This window comes from Dasypus novemcinctus, chromosome 3 (assembly GCF_030445035.2).
Source record: "Dasypus novemcinctus isolate mDasNov1 chromosome 3, mDasNov1.1.hap2, whole genome shotgun sequence".
In the NCBI taxonomy this organism is placed as follows: domain Eukaryota; kingdom Metazoa; phylum Chordata; class Mammalia; order Cingulata; family Dasypodidae; genus Dasypus; species Dasypus novemcinctus.
The window spans coordinates 97,533,350-97,550,051 of NC_080675.1; positions in this window are offsets into that span (position 1 = coordinate 97,533,350).

Genomic DNA, 16,702 nt, shown 5'->3' on the forward strand with positions numbered 1-16,702 from the left:
CGCCCTCCTACCACCCCCCCTCCTACACCTTCTCATCATTATGCTCTCCTTAGCCTCCTCAGCCCAGGCCACGCCCCTTTGGGCCGCCCTTCTTCAACCGCCTGGTTTCCTCTTTCTCTCCCCTCACTCCCCCACCTTCCCCACCATGTACTCCCCCAACTGCGACTTCCTCCCAGAAAGCTGCGACCCCCTCGCCCTTCCTGTCTCCTCGTCGTTGCCAAATGTCTCCATCCCTATTCTCCTCGCACAGCTGTCCTAGTCCTCTCCCAAAGCCATCCCCTTCCCGAGGAGGCCCGGCACGCCCAGGTGTGGCTCACGGAGGTGGCAGGAGGCGGCCATCGATAGGGCCCATCGTGGTTGCCTCGAGCTGCGGGTACGGGTTCTCTGCCCTCCGCATGGGGAATCAGGCATTTCAGCCGCCCTCCCCTCTGCTCACGCCCCCCTCGTGCCCCCACGCCCCCTGCCGGTAGCCCCTCCTCGTTCCTTTCTCTCCTATTTCCCCTCCTCTCACCCCCCTCATCTTTCCTCCCTACAAAATGTCAATCCTGCAAAATCTGCGCTTTCTTCAAAGCCGCCAATGGTTCTTATTTTTGAAAGAGGGAGCAATTGTCCCCTGCTCCCACCCTGCCTTTCGCTTCCTTATACTTTGCCCGCCTGTTCCTCGTAACCTCCCTGTATTATGGCCCTTCTCAGCAGCAGTTTGTGCTGCTGCCTCCCTCTGCCCCTCCTCCCAGCCACTGTTATCTTCCCCCTCCCAGCCGATCGCTGTTCTCCCGCCTCATTTCAACTGCCCTCATCCCGTATCCGCCCCGGCACAACCTCGGAAACAACCCCCTCTGCCATCAATGGCTTACGTCATAAACCGCAGGTCCGCCCTTGCCTCTGCAGCCAATCCTCAGCTGCCCCGCGGACATGCCCCTCCCACAACCTCCCCGCCTCCATGACACTATAAAACCCCATGTACTTCCCGCATAAAATCAGACCTGCGCATAGACCTCGTCTCCGTGGTTTTTCCTCCATCGAACCGCGCGTCCCCCAAGCCTTGAGCCGCCCGCTGCCGCCCCGGTCAGGCTGTGGCGTAGGCCCGATCCCCGGCAGCGACTCGCCTGCAGTGACCCGCCTGCAGTGCAGCAGCGGAGGCCAACATCTCTATCTCCTTTTACTCCTGTCTCTATCGGGTTCCTTTGTTTAACCTGTGGGAAAGTGCCATGCTCTCGGACATGGAGGAGGAGGTTGCCTTTTTCCCAATGCATATCAGGGGAAACTGAGATACAGCTTGTTAATTATTGCAAGCCTCTAACAGCATATCTTTTATGATTCCACACATCCTTGAGCCTCTGTTTATATTTTATTGAGATGTTTTTCTCTTCTATCTTTAAACTGGATAATTTCTATTGATCTGGTATTAAGTTCACTGATTCTTTTCTCTGTTATATCCATTCTACCACTTAAATCCATGCAGTGATTTTTTAAAAAATTATTTTTCAGTTCTAGATATATGCTTATCTCTTTTTTATATTTTCAATTTCTCTGCTGAGATTTCATAACTTTTTATTTATTATAAACACATATTATTTTTATATTTGAGTGTAGTTATAACAGCTGAATTAAAGCCCTTATCTAATAATTTCGACATCTGGTCACCTCAGTGTCGCTCTCTGTTGATTGTCTTTCCCGTGTGAATGGATGATACCTGCCTGATTCCTCATATATTTGATGTGGGCTATGGGTGGGAGGCTGTTGGTCTCTTCACAGATAACCTGAGCTTATGTGTCCTGAGCTGTGGGTGTGGGACAGTGAGAGGCTGCAGCCCTGCCCTTGGTAACCATGGCAATGACTCCAGTTCTGGGAGGCAATTTAGCAATGCAAACTCTATATACACCAGTCAGTCCAGGGAGGCTCTGATGGTGGTGATGCTGAAGCTTAAATGGACTTGGACTTGGTCTTGGCCTTGAATGGGGAAATATAATATAGCCTGTGCATGAATTCAAAATTATCTAATTCTGTGTCCAAGTGTGCCTAAAAATCCAGTTAAGTAATATAGGCCCTTTAGACTTTGAATGTTCAGAGAGGACGGGTATTGAAGGTTACATCCAGATGGAATGTGGGTGATATGTTAATTCAAAACCTATCTGGTACTCTGACAAACACTTAACTAACAAAGAAAGTCATTTTCTTTAATAAAAGCACCATTCGACTCCCCACCCTGTGTAAAAGGAACTTGAAAATCTTGTTCAAGGCTGGGGATTTGGAACTGAAAGCTCACAAGTCCGGCTGGCCATAAATAAATCTTTTTCCTTTCCAAAATTATTCCTGAGTCCTGGCCTTTCTATATGCAAAAACTCGGACTTCCACAACATATTGAGTAATTTTGGAGTTTATCTTACATATTATAAATGTTATGATGTAGAGACTATGGATTGTTTTATTTCTCTGAAAAGTGACAAAGTTTTTGATGTGGCAGGCAAGTAAATCAGTAGACTCAAAATGCAAGCTCTGCTTTGCCTGTGGTGGCGGGCAGCTCAAACCTTAGTTCAGTTCTTTTAACCTTAGCTTCAAGCTGCTTTGAATCTCCAAGTGTGGTTCAGGGGTCAGTCAGAAAACTGGGTAGAGTTTTCACATGGAATTTGGGACTGTGCTTCTTTGGCTGGCGCGTTTCTGGTATTCCTTCCTCCTGCCCTGGAGGCTGTGGTTGCTCTGGAGTTTAACTTCTTAGGGAATGTTTTCTAATCAAACCTTAGTGATACCATACTGTGCTGTGTCTCTAGATTGACCTCAGGCTAACATCTGTGGGAGCTCAGAGACTGGGCCAAATGAAACACAGCCTGAAGCATGTTGCTGACCAGTGTAAAATGGACACTTACTGATTAAATAGAACAAACCTCCTGGAAGGAAAAAATGTACAAATGAAATGGTCCATTAAACTTTAATCCCCTAAAAGCTGTATCTTCCCTTCCTCTGATAAAATCACCAAATTCCCTGTTTGTGCACCTCATGTAACTTTTGTAGAAACTCTGTTTTCATACTCTGTGGAATGTGTTTGTCCTGAGACCTCTTATATTTCTCCTCCAAGTGCTAACTTCATACTTCGATAGGCTGCCATCAAAGTCTCTCCTGTTCATAAGTCCCAATAAAGCTCATGTCTAACAATTTGTCTAGTGTGTTCTTTGGTCTTAAAACTGTCTGCAAACTTGTTTCAACCCAACTTTGAAGGGCATGGAACTATAATCCATGCTGTGTAGCAGTGCTCCAAAATGTATTAATCAATTGCAATGAATTGCAATACCACAATAATGAAAGAAGTTGCTGATATGGGAAAAGTGGGGGGTGTGGGGAGTGGAACATATGGGAACCTCCTATATTTTTTAATGTAACATTTTGTGAGATCTATGTATCTTTTAAAAAGAAAAATATATATTCACACCAAGCCTGTCCCTTCTAAATTTTGATTTTCATTCAAAATCTTTGGTTCATTCTTTGGAGCTAATAGGAAATTGTGGCTTTTGTTTTTTGTTTTTGTGTTTTGTCCAAAGGTTATACCTATTATCTGTGGGAAGATTGATGTGTTAGGAGCATATTCTACCATACGAGAAGGAGAACCGCATATATATTTTATGTTTAATTGTGGCAGTTTGAAGCTTTTGTGGACCTCAGAAAATTCTTTTCTTAAAGCTAATCCATTCCTGTGCATGTAAACCTTTTGTAGGTGGGACCTGTTGATTAAAGTGCTTCAGTTAAGGGCCTTTGATCAGATCTGTGGGACTCTTATTGGAGTCCTTTATAAATGGAGGAATAAAAAGGCACAGAAACTGAAAAAAGCTGCAGAGACAGAGAGAAACCTCCTGAAGGTGAAATCAATGAACCCAAGTGAAAGAAAAGCCACAGACTGAGCAGCCAAAAACGGAAACTGTTGTAGAATTTGAGAGAGGTTCAATTATTTGCGTATAGAGAGGCCAGGACTCAGGAATGATTTTGAGAAGGAAAAATGGTTTATTTACGGCTGGCCAGACTCAGGAACTTTCTGTATGAATCCCGAGCCCGGAACAAGATTTTCAAATGTCTTTTATACAGAGAGGAAAGGCCAAATGGTCCCTTTGTTTCAGTTCTCAATAGGCTTGAATTAGCATATCTGTCTTCCGCATCTTAGGTAAGCTTTTAGCATGGACTCCAGACATTCTAGGTAAGCTTTTAACATATTTGATTTGCATTTCCCCTGAATACTTAAAGTTTATAGACCTTGCATTGTTAAACTGTTTCCTGCTCACCAAGGGCAGGACTGCAACCTTTTATCATCCCACACCCACAAGTCACAGATAGTTTAGGTTGTCTCTGAAGAGACAAAGAGCCTGCCACCCATAGCCTACATCATTTCCCCCCTTTGCCAAAGTTTAACTTGCTAAGCTTTGGCATAATTATTGTTGGAGCTATGAGGTGGATGGCTGTTTGTTGTTTTGATTGATTATTTATCAATCTTTAGTGTAGCATCCAGGACTGTTTTTAAAAGTTTAGAAGTTTTCATTCTGGACAGCAGAATCCTGGGGCGGGGGCCTCCTGCAGTCATCCTGCGGCCACCGGCTCTCACGTGGATTTCCACTCAGGTTCCAGATCCATCTATTAATTTTATTTTACCCTTGAAGAGTTTACACCTTTAACTTAAAAGGGGTGCTGAAGGGAAATGGATCTCTTTTCTTTAACTGCTTCCTGCTGGCCATGGGCTGTAGTCATTGCCTAATAAGGTGTAAAACTCTTAAATTATTCTAACTGGAGGAAGATGGATCTGGCATTCTGTACAAAGTTGGACGAAGTTTTCATATGGTTAATAAGATGTTCACTCTGAAAGAAACAAACTTAATTAAAAATTTGGAATACCCGTTTTTAAAAGAGGACACATTGGATTACAGAGGTAGACAAGATTAGGTGCCTACAAAGATGGCACTCCTTAAAAGCTGGTGGGAAGAGCATATATATTCTTTTTTAAGTTATTCATCTTTAAAGAGACATTGCAACAGACACTTAGCTTTGTCTGAAGACACATTCCAAGCTGTTCAATGATTGGCACTCATTTGCTCTGTCAGATGCTCCTGGTGAACTGGCACTCCTTGGGCAACTGGCTTCACTCAGGATTAGAACACTAAGTTGGAAATTCTCTTCGTTTTCACCTGTGGGAGTGATCAGAACTACAGAATAAAGGTTTTTTTACACCTTGGTTTTAATTGTAAAATTTCTAGCAATTTTGACTTGTTCAATAGGTGACTCACCATCAGCAAGCAAGCCTTTGCTACACAGCAGAGTACAGTAGAATATAGAAGTTGACTGAGACTGGCTGAGACTGCCACCTTATTCTATAGACATGTTTTTAACTGTTTAGAAAGTGATTTTACCAGGAATTTAACATGTCTAATATACTTCTGCACTTGATCCAAAATAGAAAAGATAACATTATAATTATTAGGCATATATTTAGTACAGGATAAAAGTACAGCACTTAATATTAACTAATGTATTACTTAATGCATAAGGATTCAGAGTTGCAATTATTAGTTTTGAGTTTCAGGTTTGTAATACTTTACATGTTATCCCTCCATGAGAGCAGGCCATAATGCCAATTGTGTTTAAGTTTCACTTACTGTATCCTGGTATCATGGCTCCACTTAGCATGTTCTTCAATGCAGTGAGCAAGTCGCAGCATCCTTCATGTTAGAGAGAATTTCCAGTATTCTACTAGCCTGGTGCATAGTGCTCTCTGGCACTATGGAACAGTGCCAGTCTTGAGGCGATATCCATTGTACACTTGGCTGTACTGAGTCATTATTGGCTGCTGCAGGAGCTTGAAACTGCAATGTAGTTTCCATCGACTTCAGGAGCAGAACCAAAGGCTGATATAGCAAATATTTTTAATTGAGGGGTCAGTGACCAGCCTAGCCAATAACTCACATGGAGAGGCCACCTGTAATGTATTCAAGGCCTGGTTTGAATGCACAAGAGTTTGACAATGTTAAAGTTTATTCCTTGTTTTTATATATATTTTAAACAACTTAATGCAACACATATATCAAATGACTGTTTACTTACACAATTTTACTATGAAGATAACAGTAGGTACTTTAGTAATAGAAGAAAAATATTATTTTTCATTGTTAAAATGAAAACAGAAGATTTCCAATAGAATCAAGATAACTTTTTATTACCATTTACTTAAATATGTACTTTGCGGTGGCCTTCAGACAAGTTTTATTATCATTAAGTTATTTCTGCTACCAATACCAATCTAAGTTTTAGTTAACAATGACTTCTAGAACTAGAACTCTTTAAACATTTTCAGTTTGGCAGATGTTTTACAACCTCCTTATAATTGACTATAACCACATTGACTAGCCACCTCATGTTTAAATAAACTTATTAAATTACAATTACCAAAGAAATTTACTCTATTTATTTAAGAGAGCATATCTACAGTCTTTTTCCTTTAGCCTAATTTCACCAATGTGAACTTACAATTTTCATTACTCTAAAGATTTTGTATATATAATGTTAATTTAGTTTATAAATTAACTATGGGAGATTACACTCAAGTTAAATAAAATTGAAACCATAATAGTTTATGCAAGGAATGTTCTCTTTTTCCCTTACAGGAAGCTAAAAACTTCTTTTCTTTAAGTTATGAAAATTAATAATTTAAAAGCATACTGACTACCAGGTTTTAAAACACATTACACAATTACTTAATTTTTAAAAAATCATAACCCAGGAAAGAACTCTCCATAGTTTTTATGGACTTTCCTTTACTTACTGAAATTTGTTAATAGAGCCACTAATTACCTTTATTTTGTTGGAAAGAAATCTTCTGGAAGAAAATAAGGCTCACCAGAGTGTGGAGAAGAAAATAATTTATTCTCAATCTTGCAAGAAGGGGCGCAGAGCCAGATATGGCTGGTGCCCCGAACAAAGAAAAATGACACAATTTATACCTCTAAGCCTAGCATGCAAGCTTTTCCTCTGTTTTTCCATAGATTGGATACTTCAGAAGTTATATCTTATCTGAGATTTAACTTTCCCACGCAAAAGTTTGTGATTTAACTGCTTCCTCTATCACATTCCAACCATTTTAGTTTTTACCTGCTCCCCTTTGTCAAATAAGGAATAGAATTTAGTGCTGAAATGGCACCGACTTAGCTCCTTCTTGGGCATCCTTCCACTGCCCATAGGACTGGCCTAAACTGGTTTCCTCCACTGCTGTCCAACCCGGGAGTGGGAGACTGAGGCAGCAGGCCGCTAGGTTACAGCAACATTTTTCTTATGTGAAAATTAACCTAATCTTTGTTTTTTTACATTTTATGGCTGACAAAAGGTTTAAACTGGGAAATTACCAGGCAAACTGATTCTTAATTCCCTAGCCTAGTAGATAGGTTTAATCTGCTACACCTAGTCTTGCCTTTAAAGCTCTTGCAAAGATGAGGCCCTTTCCCAATTGTTTCTATAACTTTTTCATCCTGCTTAGTTTAATTTGGGCTTTAAGAATATTTATTTACATATATAACTGCATATTTAATTAACAATTTGAATAGAGCTCTTTTAAGAATTTTCATTTGTTAATTTGATATTATTATCCTGAGGTATGAAGACATACACTGAGCAAATGGGCAGACACAAAGAGTTAGACACAGAAACAAAACTCATTGATATTATTTATAATTTGCATTATTTTATATACAGGGGTCCTGAAATATATATTACTTATAACTGCATATTTAACCTCGACAATTTGAGCAAATAGGCAGACATGAATAGTTTGACCCAACAACATAACTTTAGTTACTTTAAACTTCTAATTCTTACAAAACAAGTGTGACTGCAAAACATTTCAAAGACTCTTGAAACTCTTCTTAATTTGCACTATGATTGTGCAGTTTTATACTATGACTATGCAGTTTTACACAAGAATTTTCTTTCTTAATGGATTGTAACCAAAATGTTCTCAATGCTTTAGCACTATTTATTTTTGTTTCAGAACTTTATATTTTACTTTGAATTTAGCAGAATTTTGGATAAGCAACAAGATTAATTTTATACATATTTACTGAGGCTATTTGAAGCCTCAGGAGACAGACTGGTTTCTCTCATGAATTGCCACTCTGAGGAACACTGACTGTTGGCCTCCGCTGCTGCACTGCAGGCGGGTCACTGCAGGCGAGTCGCTGCCGGGGATCGGGCCTACGCCACAGCCTGACCGGGGCGGCAGCGGGCGGCTCAAGGCTTGGTGGGGACGCGCGGTTCGATGGAGGAAAAACCACGGAGACGAGGTCTATGCGCAGGTCTGATTTTATTCGGGTTTTATAGTGTCATGGAGGCGGGGAGGTTGTGGGAGGGGCATGTCCGCGGGGCAGCTGAGGATTGGCTGCAGAGGCAAGGGCGGACCTGCGGTTTATGACGTAAGCCATTGATGGCAGAGGGGGTTGTTTCCGAGGTTGTGCCGGGGCGGATACGGGATGAGGGCGGTTGAAATGAGGCGGGGAGAACAGCGATCGGCTGGGAGGGGGAAGATAACAGTGGCTGGGAGGAGGGGCGGAGGGAGGCAGCAGCACAAACTGCTGCTGAGAAGGGCCATAATACAGGGAGGTTACGAGGAACAGGCGGGCAAAGTATAAGGAAGTGAAAGGCAGGGTGGGAGCAGGGGACAACTGACTGTCAAGGCAGGAGACTTCTCCCCCTCCATCCCCCTTTTTGATTATGGAGATAATAAAACTCCAGTGGTCATTTAACCTTATTCCATCAGGCAGCAATTTATTTAGTTTACACTTGAATTCATGAGAGAAAGGGTTACTAATACCAGGACAGGAGACAGTGATGTCCCAGCTCTTCTCAATTATGAAATAACCATAGGCAAAGGCAAGGGGTGAGGTTAGGCTTGAAGTAACCATAAACAAAGGAAAAGTTAGTTTAGAATTTACACTTAAATAATAGTTTCAGGCTAAATTCACCCAGCTATAATTTCAGTTATTGTCTTTCCACTGTTTTATAATATAAATGCATTTATAAATGATTTTAACTCTTAGTTACAGTTTTTATTAATTTTAAAAAACCTATTAATTTTATAACACCTTTAAATAACTTTCATTAGACTTATAACATATTAAATGAACTTAACCATTACTTTAATTTTTCCTTTAAAGTAAAAGAATAAATCTCTTGCAGTTAGTTTGAAATAAAAAGCTACTTTTCAGGATTTGATTTCTAGAACATAAAATGTTCTTTTAAAAGAGGTAAGACTCTTCTTCAAACACTGAGGAAATGATGAGGTTAAAGCACAAGAAGCTATTTTGTAAAGATTTTCTTTGTATATTGATCTTACTCAATTTTAATCATAAAAATTTTCCTTCCACAAACCTTCTACATTTTCAGTTTTCATTCAGGTTCTGCCCCACACTCTACTCTTTCCAATAATCATTTTATCTTAGGACAAAATCATCTTCTGTTTCCTTAACAATAAAAACACACTCCATATATCCCACATACTAAGTTACCAGGCAAACTTCTTACAACATGTAATTGCCATGAATACTAAACAAGTTTGTTAAAATAATGAACTTTTCTTCACTTTAAATACTTAGTAGCATGTAATACCAGAAATAGGTTTTTTGGAAGCAAGTTGGCAGGGGAGACTGGCTGCCGAATAAGTTTGTTATAAAATTACCTTTTATTATTATTATTATCAATTCAGTTTTTGTTTAATAATGACTTTCTGCAATTTGCCATTTAAATACCTTAATTTAAACAATGGTTTGTAAAACCTTTATAATTATTTATACCCTTAAGACAAATTTTACCTTCACAGAACACATTCTCTTACTTAAAGTTACTATAATACCTTCTAAGAACCTGGGCAGAAAGCAAAGGTATTTTGGCTTTGACACCCTAAGGAGGGAACTTTACTGCATTTATTCTGATTCTGCTTTTCACCCCCTTCACTTCCCCCGCTTCCCGGCAGTCGGGTGCACAACAAACAGGAATGCGGCTTATGAATAGAAGGGTGGACTCACTGGAAAGGGGCAAGCCACTCCCCCCTTTCCAGCTTTCAGCCAAAATGGGCAGACAGAACCTACTCAAATTTGGCAACTCTCCCAGGAACCCAGCCACCCTGACTGGGACATTCCCAACAAACTTGGGTGCTTGGCGCGGACACAGATGGCCTCCAAGCCCCGGCAAAGGGCCAGACCAGAGACAAGACAGCAGAGCATGCACAAACATCTAGACTCCGCAAACATCGACTCCTCAGCTTTTGCTCCAGAATCATTTCACCCCCTTGCCAATGGCAAGGGAGGGCTCCAGCTCAGCTGTAATTCTACTTTACAGAAGGACACAACTCCAACACTAGCATTGAGCTGACACAGACAGAAGCACAAAGGGCACTAATCTGACCCACAAGTTTATATATTTATTTTCACCATGGCTGCCCCCACAGCCATCACAAACCTCAGAACACTTAACATTTGGTATAAAGCGAATTCATTCACAAATTAGCACCATAACAAAAGATTTCAGCTAGACTTTTCCACTGTTTAAACTTTACACCCAGACCAAGCTCCACCAGAAGAGCCGATCCATTTTCCTGTAACCAAGTTTTGTTTTCCTTAATCTAGACCAATTTCCAGGACATTAGGACTTGAACCTATAAATAGCCCTTCCTATTAAAATCGAGACTCCACTCCTTTAGTGGATATAAGACCAGTACCAGATTCTAACATGCAGTTAGACAAACCCAAAACACCAGGGCTTTTCCCCGGTTTTTCTCCTTTTCCCAAGCCTATAGAGAACAGCTTCCCCCCAGCCTTCTGGGGCTACTAGGGTTCTCTTGTTAGGTGACCAGCCTCCCCTTCCTAGCAATTAAAGCTAGGGCCTTCCAGACTGTGCTCACCCGGGGAGTCTTACCTTCTTCCAAGTTCGGAGTTCTTTTTGGTTCCCAGAATCTTTCTCTTCAGACCTTCCATCGCCCTCGATTTTTGTCAGGAAGATTCTGGTGGAGCCCACATCTTTTCTGGATTAAATTTAATCCAGGGGCACCCAGATTTGGGGTTCACCCGAGTCCTCCCAGCTTCCTCGGGGATTTGGAAGGGGCAGCAAAATGCTACCGTCTCTGGCCTTCGTTTGTAGTCCCTTCGTGGTCGCCAAAAATGTTGTAAATTTGAGAGAGGTTCAATTATTTGCGTATAGAGAGGCCAGGACTCAGGAATGTTTTTGAGAAGGAAAAATGGTTTATTTATGGCTGGCCAGACTCAGGAACTTTCTGTTTGAATCCCGAGCCCAGAACAAGATTTTCAAATGTCTTTTATACAGAGAGGAAAGGCCAAATGGTCCCTTTGCTTCAGTTCTCAATAGGCTTGAATTAGCATATCTGTCTTCCACATCTTAGGTAAGCTTTTAGCATGGACTCCAGACATTCTAGGTAAGCTTTTATCATATTTGATTTGCATTTCCCCTGAATACTTAAAGTTCATAGACCTTGCATTGTTAAACTGTTTCCTGCTCACCAAGGGCAGGACTGCAACCTTTTATCATCCCACACCCACAAGTCACAGATAGTTTTAGGTTATCTCTGAAGAGACAAAGAGCCTGCCACCCATAGCCCACATCAAAACAATGAGGTCTGGAGGAGGGTAGCAGATGCTGCTATGTGCCCTTTCGCCCACAGCTGCAGCTTGGAGAGAAAGCATCTTTCAATGAGGCTGCTATGTGCCTGATGGTTCACAGCTGTAGCTCAATGAGAAAGGATCTCCTGATGATGTCTTGATTTGGATTTTTTCACAACCTCAGAACTGAAAACCGTTAATCTAATATATTCTCTTTGTGAAAACCAACCCATATCTGGCAAATTGCTTTGGCAGCACTTATCAAACTAAAACAACAATAAATAAACATAGATAAAGTTTCAGATATAGATATAGATATGGGTATGTTGTACGCTTGCTTATGAAATTTGGATGTGATCAACATTTCTCTTATCATGAAGCTGGAAGAAACACAGACAGAAGAATAGCATCCAGAACTCTTTAACAGCTTGGAAGAATGGGCAATGTATAACAATATATTTGAAGAGAATAAATATTAGGTCACGCAATTATGCTAAATGATAAGAGTATCTGTACAAGGTTCCAGGAAGGGAAAATTTTATTAGGCAATATGTGCAAAAACATGGGTTTTAACTGATGGTATATTTTAGTTGCCAGAAAGCAAGTGAGATTTTTAGCTTGCAATAATATACTATTTTGACTGAAGGAAATACTAAACCTTGTTCTCTCCCTAATCAGTTCAAGGATCTGGTTTAGAAAAATCAGACTAATGAAACAACTGGAATTTGTTCACGTGTTATAGGAGGAAATTTTTCTGTATAAAACTGGAGACTTCTGGCTTTCAGAAGTGACATGTTGAGGTTAAAAAGATACCTGGTTTAGAATATTTTTAGGGACTGGTAAGTGAAAGATATGTATGACCACTAACAGTTCAACTAGAACCAGTGGGAAGAAGGTTCATGGAGAGTAACTTCCTATGAGGAAATCTTTCCTAACCCTTCTAGGCTGTGTAAGCACCGATGCCATCCTCCAGCACCCTGGACTGGCCAGTCATCTATTATCTTGTGTGCTCCTACTACTCTAATGGTTTTTGGTTTCCTGAACAGTCTATGCTCTCTCCAAATGTTTGCACATTCTTCCATATCTTGTATTGGAACACTCTTCCTCACATTTCTTATCCTTATGCACACTTCCTTTTCATCCGTCTAATTCTAGCTTAGTGCCACTAACTCTGAAAGCCCAGAGTAAATGGCCTATGCACCCCTACTATGTGTCCCCATAGTATTTATACCCTATCATTAGTATTTTTTGTACTACACAACAGTTACCTGCCTGTTTCTCTGTGTCACCCACTAGACCATCAGCTCTATGAAGAGACAGTTTGCATACTACACAGAATTTAGTACCTAGCACCTACTAAAGGCTCCACCAATATTGGTTGACTGTATTAGTAAGGATTTAGTAATCCTACCACTCTCCCTTCCTCTAGAGATGCCATACTAATGGAATTAAATACACAAAGAACCACAAACAAATGGGAAATTAAGTGCCATTTTATTTTATTATTTTTTTTTAATTTTTTTATTTTTTATTGACTTTGTAATAATATTACATTAAAAATATATATGTGAGGTCCCATTCAACCCCATCCCCCCACCCCCCCCTCTCCGCCCCCAACAACACTCGTTCCCATCATCATGACACATCCATTGGATTTTTGTAAGTACATCTTTGGGCACCTCTGCACCTCATATACATTGGTTCACATCATAGCCCATACTCTCCTCCATTCCATCCAGTGGGCCCTGTGAGGATTTACAATGTCCCGGTGATTGCCTCTGAAGTTTAAGTGCCATTTTAAAAAATTGATGGGGACACACAAAATTATACTCATCTTAGAAATTGATTAATGTTTGGGTCAAGATGATATTATTTTCTTCTCCCTTGGATCTAAGATGGTTGGGTCTGTGATTCAGATTTTCTGCTTACAAATCCCTTCAGGTGCAGATGCAGAGAAGATAGAAAAGAGAAAATTTTCTGAGAGAAGAGGTCCTGTTCAGGTGGAGATAGGAAGTGAAAGAGATAAGACTGACTGCTGAAAGTTTCATTCCCTTTTAAGGCTGCTTTTGCACTAAAGAGTGAAAGTCAATTAGAAAAGGTGATGGTCATTCTCTGAGCAAGCATGTAATGACAAAACTTCCAACCTTATGGAAACATAAACTATAAGACCAAGAGGAAAACAGGGTCCAAAATTTTAGGGGTTAACAGTCTGTTTCCTTAGTAAAGTATGGCTCTGACAATCTAATCAAATGAGTAACTCCTTTTCCCTGGGGCAGAAGCTAGGAGCTTTAGGTTGAAGGCAGATGCATATGAGAGGAGGAATCTTTTCCTCTTAAAAAACAAAACAAAACTAAATACTGTATTATTGATTTACTGGTCTATTTGCATCTGGGACCATTTTTCATATCTTATTCAGACCTATATCACCAGGACCTAGGAGAACAATCGAAACATGTTAAAAACTCTATAGAATGTGTTTAATGAATGAAAGGATGATGTATATAGAAGTTCTCTTATTGGATTGACCAGAATTCAAATCAGGTTTTTGAAAGATGCAGCAGGTGATCCCTGAAGAGAGTGAATTTCCCATTACCAGAGGAGTTCAATAAGTTAGGCAACTGATTGAGGGTGAAGCATTAGATGTAGAGCTGAATAGGATTGTCTGGAAGTTTATTTCTATTCTTAAGAACCTACTCCAGGATTATATAACACTTATTATTTGATAGGGATGGTTCAACAAAGATCATTCATCATTTGGTGAATGCTATCTCCTTGTGGCCATAGTAACATAGAAGGCAAACATCCAAAACGATAGAGAGAGTTTTACAGTTCTAAAACATATTTCATGGCAGCATACAGGAGCCATGGGTAGGGATGGGTTTTGCCTTTTTGTGGCACCACAAGGACCAGACTGAGTTTGAAGTGGTTTAGGCATAGCAAGGTCTTGGTACTGAAGGACATCCCCTTCCTAAAGATTATGGGGATTCTGGAGCAAGGGTACATATTTCCTTTGCTCAAATGATCCTTCTCAGATTTAGTAGTAGAAGCAATTCTGATCCACAAATATCAAAAAGTGAGAGTGTGTTTTGATATGTAAGAGCATTTATCTAGAGGGCATGTTATTAGATAGAACACTGACTTGCCATATCCAGGAGAGAGAGATAATTATGTCTGAAGAGTGCAGAGACTATTTTCTGACAAGAATGCAAATTATCTTCCTATCACAACCAGAGAGAACTGTGATCATTGAGGAGTAGAACATGTGGAGAGGGATAGAGAGAGAGTAACTGCAGTCCACATTTTAGAGCCTTTAAGGAGAGCATATATCCTTGAGTGCCATCTTTTTCATGGATTTTAGTAGCATTTTAAGAACAACAGCAAATAGTCATAGAAATACAGTTAAGATCCTGTTCAGAAAATTTTAAATGGGAGTACTTGTAATTGGAATGATTGGGATTTCTCTTCAATTAGTGCATTGACTTTCTGTTAAAGAAGAGCCATTGGGACTTTAGTTGGTTTGGGATGTGGACAGTAGAGGGACACAGCAGAGGATCAGCAGAGAACACTAACTTCTTAATTAGTCCTTTTATCAACAAGGCATTTTCTTGTTAAAGGAATCATTCTTGGCAGAAATCTGACTTGGATGAAATCCATCTGACCATTGACCCCAAGATTTTGTTTCACAGAGTAAGTAGAGCTAGAATATCCTCTAACCAAAAGGTGGCTTAGCCAAACTTGTTCCTATTTCAATGTTATATATTACCTTTATATTCTGCCTTATTCTCTTCCTCTTAAGTTTCTGAGATTATGGCAGGGATGGTATAAGTATAACATCTTATTATTCAGTTTTCCCTGGGCCTAAATACTATGTAAAAAAGTGAGGATTTAGGCAAAAATAAGTTTGGTTAGGCAATATTCTGTAAGGGAAGCTCCTTACATTGCTTTGTCATTTTGGGTATCAGTATCTTAACCACAAAAGTTAAGTAGGATACATATGAATATCTACCTAAAAGTGCATTTCTCAACTTGTGGGTAAGCACATAAGCATCATCTGTAGAATTACTGTTATAGAATTGACAAGCACAGGACCCATCCTACAACTGCTGAATTAGAATCTCTAGGAACAGGGTTTAGGCATGTATATAAAAGGTCCCCATTGATTTTGATATATACTCCTACTTGATAGTCAGTGAGCTAAAGCAATACTTGAAGGACAGGGAGGGGGTATTTAATTGAGAATTTAAAGACTGTGAAAGGATTAGCTGACAAGACTATACATCAAAATAAGAAATATAATTATGACCTTAGACATAATGTGTTTAATAAGCTGAAAATATTATATAATGAACTATTTCACATAGAAATCTGATATCAAGTTCTAGTTCCTTCTCATGAAATAAATGTCCATGATAATAATCTATATTAGTCAAGGTTCTTTAGGGAAATGTCTGTAACTATTATGAGATTTTATAAAGTTGTCTCACGTGACCATGGGGATACATAAAGTCCAAATTCCTAAGGGCAAGCGGCAAGCCAGGAATCCAATGTAGGTCCTCAATGAGTTCCACAGGAAAAGCTGCCTGTCTGGACTAGGGATTGGAATTCTCTCTCTGACTGCTGAAATCCCTTCTTTTAAGGCCTTCAACTGATTTGATGAGATATCTTTCATTGCTGAAGGCAATGTCCTCAATTGATTGTCAACATAACCAGCCATAGATGTAATTAACTCACTGATGATTTAAGTCCATGAAATGTCCTCACACTACAATTAGGCCAGTGCTTGCTGGACTACATGGTCAAGTTGACACATGAATCTAACCATCACATAATCTTTGTTTTTTTCTAGGCTGCATTTCTTTTTTTAAAGTCCTGGCTATACTAATAATTTTCAACATGCCTTATGTTCTTTTATATAGGGGCATTGATTTTTTTAATTTCAAGCACTTTAGTGTTTGCATATACAGTGCTCATATCATGTTAATTTAATCTTTGTCAGTAATATTCTGAGAAAGGCTGATTTTCTCCCTCCCAATACACTGAAATTTCTGCTTTGTTCCTCAGGAACGTCTATATTATAG